At 36.7% G+C, this 5982-nt stretch overlaps 1 protein-coding gene across 1 annotated transcript in view; it reads left to right on the top strand.

Annotated features, from left to right (window-relative positions):
• The first annotated feature begins 313 nt into the window (after positions 1–313).
• Positions 314–5982, top strand: part of MYOZ1 (myozenin 1) — an 18656-nt gene continuing 12987 nt past the window's right edge. The window contains exon 1 of the mRNA XM_072424310.1: positions 314–526. The gene's annotated coding sequence lies outside the window, so the exon portion shown is untranslated. The remainder of the gene's footprint in view (positions 527–5982) is intronic.

Consider the following 5982-nt stretch of genomic DNA (forward strand, 5'->3'; position numbering starts at 1 on the left):
AGTCAGCAACAATTACAAATAGACATGTGAATCATTTTTAAACATGATATTATAATCAAATACAGTACTCAAGAGAATGTCAAAGTGTACAATTTTATCTTGCCTAATTAGGATAATTATTAAATACAGTATATAGTCAAAATATAATGGGTTGGATATAGGTTACATGACCCTCCATAAAATGAGTTTGATGGACTTTAGGGCTGCTGAGTTCCACCTTTTCCCTTCCCTCTTCTGTCCTCTTGCCATCTGAGATCCCCCTTACTTCTTTGGCTATTAATAACATCCAGGATGCCACTGCAAGCAACATCCAAGAGTCAAATATACTGAACTTTGCATCAGCACTTTGTGCTGTGCAGACACCGAGGTGCACACGTTCTTCTTTCTCCAACAGCTCTCCGAGGTTCAGGACCCCAAAAAACTAATACAAGAAAACTCACAAAGAAGGACGTTTAGAATAGTGCACTCATCCAGCAGAAGATTAGAAAACTGACTCTGAGGTTGACCTCCCAATTGCTGTAATAAGGTAAGATTTTTTATAATACAACTTTAACCAATGGGAGCAAATTTGTGGAATAATTCAAAAGAATGTTATTTTGCTATGGAAGAACATAATATGAAAATAAGCACAATTATTTATAAGTACCGAATAGCTTGGGCTGAAATTTAAGCTCTGTGCAAGGGAATACTGCTGAGCCTGCAAGGCAAACTTCTCGAGTATGAGATGAATATAGACAGCAGCCAAATGCTCCCTGGGTAACGTAAGATCCCTTCAGAGACTTTTACTAGGTTGGCTTTCTTAGCTGTACCTTAGACCTTTTAACATCATATTTAAAATCACTTCTTGTTCCTTTCTAGATTTTGTAACAATGCCAAAACTGATGCGATATTTACAACAAACAATCTTTTTCGTTGTTATATTGCCTTTATTTTATAGTTAACAAATTGACCTGTCTAACAATATTTTTGGGAAGTCATCATTTAATTTACCATCTGTTTATATAATAAATAGAATATGCATATAAGCATTAAATTCCTGTTTATGAAAGACATTGTGCTAAGTTGTCTGGCGCCATGTACTAATTAGTTTATTATCACTTCCTAACAGCTTATATCTTACAGATAGTTTAAAGTTACACCGATACAGAAAGTTGAAGTACATCTGTGTTCACTTTTAACAGCCAATCATGTAGAGGTAAAGTTAAGTCTTTTTAAAATTCCCAACATATAGGTTTTTTAACATACCACTGCAATGACCACCCCATTACTATTCAATGCAATTATGTATGCATACCTCTCACCTTTCCAAAATGAGAAAGAAGGAACACCTATGAGCATTAAGCATTCTGGCAAAGGACACACCCTTGCCATACCCCCAGTTACGTGGACCATGGAGAATTAATACACAAATAATGATTGCATAAACCCACAAGTGCTTTTTTTGCCATTATTTTATTTTTTACTAAATTTTCAAAATTACAATTGCAATGCTTTGGAGATTAGATGAAAGGTTTAGTGTACTGCACTTTTGGTAGTTTTTTATATATTATTAGTTTTAAAGAGGTCTATCTATCAGAGGAACAGGGAAAAAAAGAAGGGTTTGGTTCCAAATAACGGACAGTGGGGAATTATGTATAATGATACTATATATATATTAGATACTATAAATATTACATAAAATGTTTTTGTGTGCTAGAAGGTATTTGTCACGTTTATCTTTATCTATTTATCTATATTATTAAAGTGTAACTACAAACACATCCCTAAACCTACTGCTGCACATTAAGATTGTATTTCTTGGTGAGATTGATGAGTTCTGGACTAAATGTATATTGATAACCATGCAAACGTAGTTTTTTATGATTTTCATACCCTCTATGCCAGCATAAGTTAAAACATAATTGTGCAGAATATACACTACACTGTAGAGGACTGTATAGTCTGCTAAATAAGGCCCAGCATGCTTCAGTCTGGTATTTGGAGCTTTCAGTTTGTTATCCCAGGACCTAATTAACAGAGTCTTAGTAGGTTAATTCCTGCATTTCCATACTAGAAACAATGTAATATCCAATCTGAGTCTTTTTATGGCCATACGGATCACACAGCAGTATAGTATTACTGTCTTCCCTAGGGTCCTGGCAGGGCAGTTAGTTTAAATTGGTTGTCTTGCCTCTGACATACCATGTACATGATCACACCGTCATTAGAAAACCCACAAGAAGCAAAATGTGTTTGTATAAGCCATCTGTATAGCAAAATACACAATAAAGTATTAAATGAACCTTAATGGGACTAAAAACCTCCACTATGGGAACTCTCACCTCTTTATAAATGAGAATAAAATTATTATGCTTCTAGAATTATTTCATAGGCTTTTGAGAAAATTTCAGTATTCCTAAGGTTTTACTTTAAAGTATATATGGTGAAGATTAAAAATTGTTCAATTAGAAGTCACTAACCGGCCTATGCTTCTTGACAGGAAGCCATGTTTTATACCACAATAAAATATTTCAAACATTTTCAGCTGACAACTCTGGTGACATTTTAAACCATGTGTGTGGCAAGTATGACGTTTATATTGTACAGCTTTGATTAAAAATACCCTGCCTCTATGTCCAGCCTGTACTTTGTGTGCTACTGAGATCTGCACAGGGTTTGTTATTACAAGTACAGTATCAGCTCAGTACAGCAAGGGAGTAGGTGAAATATCATGTTTTACAGTGTATGTAGGCTCAGCTCATGTGTATTCTGGTATATCTGCATTATTAAATGTATTTACAACTTAATAACAACTGTATACATGAAAATATTTTTTTTTTACTGAAAGGATTAGAACTAATGGTGGATGTGGCCAACAGTAGGCCCCTGTGCAGAATTAACCTGAACCCCCCCCCCCCCCTGCGGCTGAACTGCCTCTGAGCATCCCATTGGGGGCCTCTGTTGACTGAGTAGAGTCCAGGGCCCTTGTGCAATGGCACACTTTGGACCTCCCTATGTCTGCCCCTAATTCCCAAGGGTTCTTGTCACTTTTTTACTGTTGTTCAGGACTGACAATATTCATTCAATCCTTTGCACTATCCTGGACAGAGTCAATCCAGCACTGCGGAGCCCCCTCTGGATCCCAGAATCATTTACTCACTTCCTGTGAAAACAGGGTGTCAAGCTTTTGTTTCCATTTCTATTTTCTGTTGCATTTAGGATCTGTCCACTGTCAGAGAAAAAAGAATGGGACCTGTGATGTCATCAAATTTATTTTCTGTGTGTACTTCATTGTAGGAGGAAATAAGGAGAAGAAACCAACCCCACTTAACTCCATAACTAACATAACTCCATATGAAATATTTCTATTAGTATATTATGTTAAAAGAAAAGTAGTGTTAGGATTTAGGCCTTAACTTTCAGTTTACTATGTAGTGACAGGTCCTGGGGGTAGTACATTCCCATGACTCATTAGTTTTATAATTTTCATTTAACATGATTGGTTTGAGACATAATTACTATATTCACTAAGGTAAATGAACATTTGGCTTGCAAAGTGAGTAAAGATTATTCAGAACCTTCATTACTATATTGCCAACGCAAATTATTTGATTCACTGCAGGTTCCACAACCTGTGTAAAATCTTGGTGGTCTGGCCAGTGCAACTCCCCCCCAGTGGGGTCAAGAGAAGGACCCCACTTGGGGGGGGGGGGGGGGCGCACCAGCCAGAGCCGCGGATAATGTCTCCCATATGCTTTTGCAGGCTCAGAGCCGTGGGTGGGTTGTGTCTCTGGACAGACTCAGACCTGCAATGGGAGAGTGGGCGGTTCTGGCATCATGACGTCACTCAGGGGGAAGTTTTGAGGGACCTTTAAGGGACACACGGCTCTTTGGGCATGCACCGTTCAGAGTCCGTAAACTTAGTGGTCCGTCATGTCCAAAAGGTTGGGGACCATTGATCTAGAACACAAGATAAGAGGATAAATAACACAAAGAACTACTTACTGTCCTATATAAAAATGTGTAAAACCTATATATGTTATTACCTATACCAGGCCACCCAAAGTCTAGTTAAAATTTAGCTTTACCAAAGGTCTATAAATATAAGATTCTAATTATAAGTATAAAAAGGTGGTAAGAGCCATATTGTTACCAGCTATAAATAATTGCCGTATTTTGGGATTTTTATCACATCCCAAAGTAACATTAATAAGTATAAATATTTACCAATATCCTAAAGTGGAATTTAAGTTTTAACCCAAAAAATCTGAGAACAGCTGGGGTTTTTTTTTTATTACAGAAGGGGCAGTGCGTGTTCCTTCTGCAATAAATCATACTTACCTGCCTGTTTTGCCATCTCTTCTAAATTGTTTACTGAGCAGCACATGTGTAGCTCTGTGTACAATGCCAGGTATACCAATATCACTGGATGGATTGGCCTAACCAATCAAAAAGGTCCAAGATCTGGAACCCAGAAGATGACCAGATGAAGATGGTGGTGCCCACAACAGAGCAAGGACAGGTACATTTATTCTAAACATTGTTATCAGGTAAGTTTATTTTTTTGCACTACAGTATCCCTAGTTGGACATTGATTAAAAAAACTAATAATTAATATAATTATTTCCTATGAAATCCTAAAAAAAAGTTTTAGCCTTATATGTAAATTATATATCAAGACAATGGATCTAATTTTTTTTTTTTGCCCACCAAACACATGGAACTGGACGATTCTCCACCAGGGAATGTTTCGGTGAATGTAGAGACAACTCATAATACATTGTTTTCTATACACTGTTTAAAATCTATTTTGTTATTTATTGGTAAATGTTTGTAAAGCACTGACTTTAAAACAAAAAAAAAACATTGGTATTGTGAAGCATCATTTTATTTATGACAGCAGAATCTGCTGGTATGTGTAAAGCCCTGGCCCAGCACCATATTGTTCCATATTGCCACAACAAAGCCAACCCACAAGTGTGTACCTAGTTTTTCCATGCCATTTATGAGTGTACACATAAATCTGTGACCTGTATTTCTAAAATAAATTATTGACAAAGTAAGATCACAACAAATTGCAAATAGGACAAAGGAGAGCCAAAGTGCACATGAACAAGTACAGTCTGTTAAATAAATTGATTTTTAAAATGTATTTACTAAATCTATGGTTAATGTAAACTTATTGGGTTTAAATAATATGTCTATTTTATACTTTTTATTTTGGGTAACTACACATTCCAGATAAAAATCTGTTTCTTTTGCATAATTTGGCTGGAGCTGCAAGGTGCAGGCATATTAATGTCAGATTATATTGTTCTCTGAAACTCTTGGGGTATTTAAAAGTACCTACAAATACCACTTGACTTTTGATTTGACAGGAAAAAAGTGAATTTGCACACTACACAAGCACTTGATTTGAGGGTGAAGTTCCAACTAGAACTAAATGTGGGAGCTTTGGATTCTTATACAGTACATGTCATTCTAAGAAAAATGTTACTGGAACTATTTTGTTCGCATAACTGTAGTGTTTCCTAGATAGCAATTTAGTGATTTATTTTCATCTTGAGTGGAAATCGAATAGTTGGGCTATATAAATGACCAGGATGGAAGACTCTAGAACACAATGTTCAAATCTGCCTGTATATGCAATCACTATTAGATTGATTCTAATATCTTATAAAGTATGGTACTTACCGTGTTTCCCCGATGATAAGGCATCCCCATCAAATAAGCCACCCCCTGATTTTTGCTCAAACAATTAAAATAAAGCACCCCCCGCAAATAAGACATCCTCCGATACCTGATACTGTGTGTCTCTGTGTGACTCCTCGATGCTGGCTGCAGTGCAGAGTGAAACAAAGTAACTTCAAAGGACAAGCAAGCTGCTGATCCCTGCCCTAACAGAGTCCGTTACCCGGCGAGTCAGTGATCAGAAGGGGACAATGAATGGCACAGAGTGATCAGAAGGGGACAATCAATGGCACATACGGTAGTGATCAGAAG

Source organism: Pyxicephalus adspersus, chromosome 10 (genome assembly GCF_032062135.1).
Source record: "Pyxicephalus adspersus chromosome 10, UCB_Pads_2.0, whole genome shotgun sequence".
NCBI classification, from domain to species: Eukaryota; Metazoa; Chordata; class Amphibia; order Anura; family Pyxicephalidae; genus Pyxicephalus; species Pyxicephalus adspersus.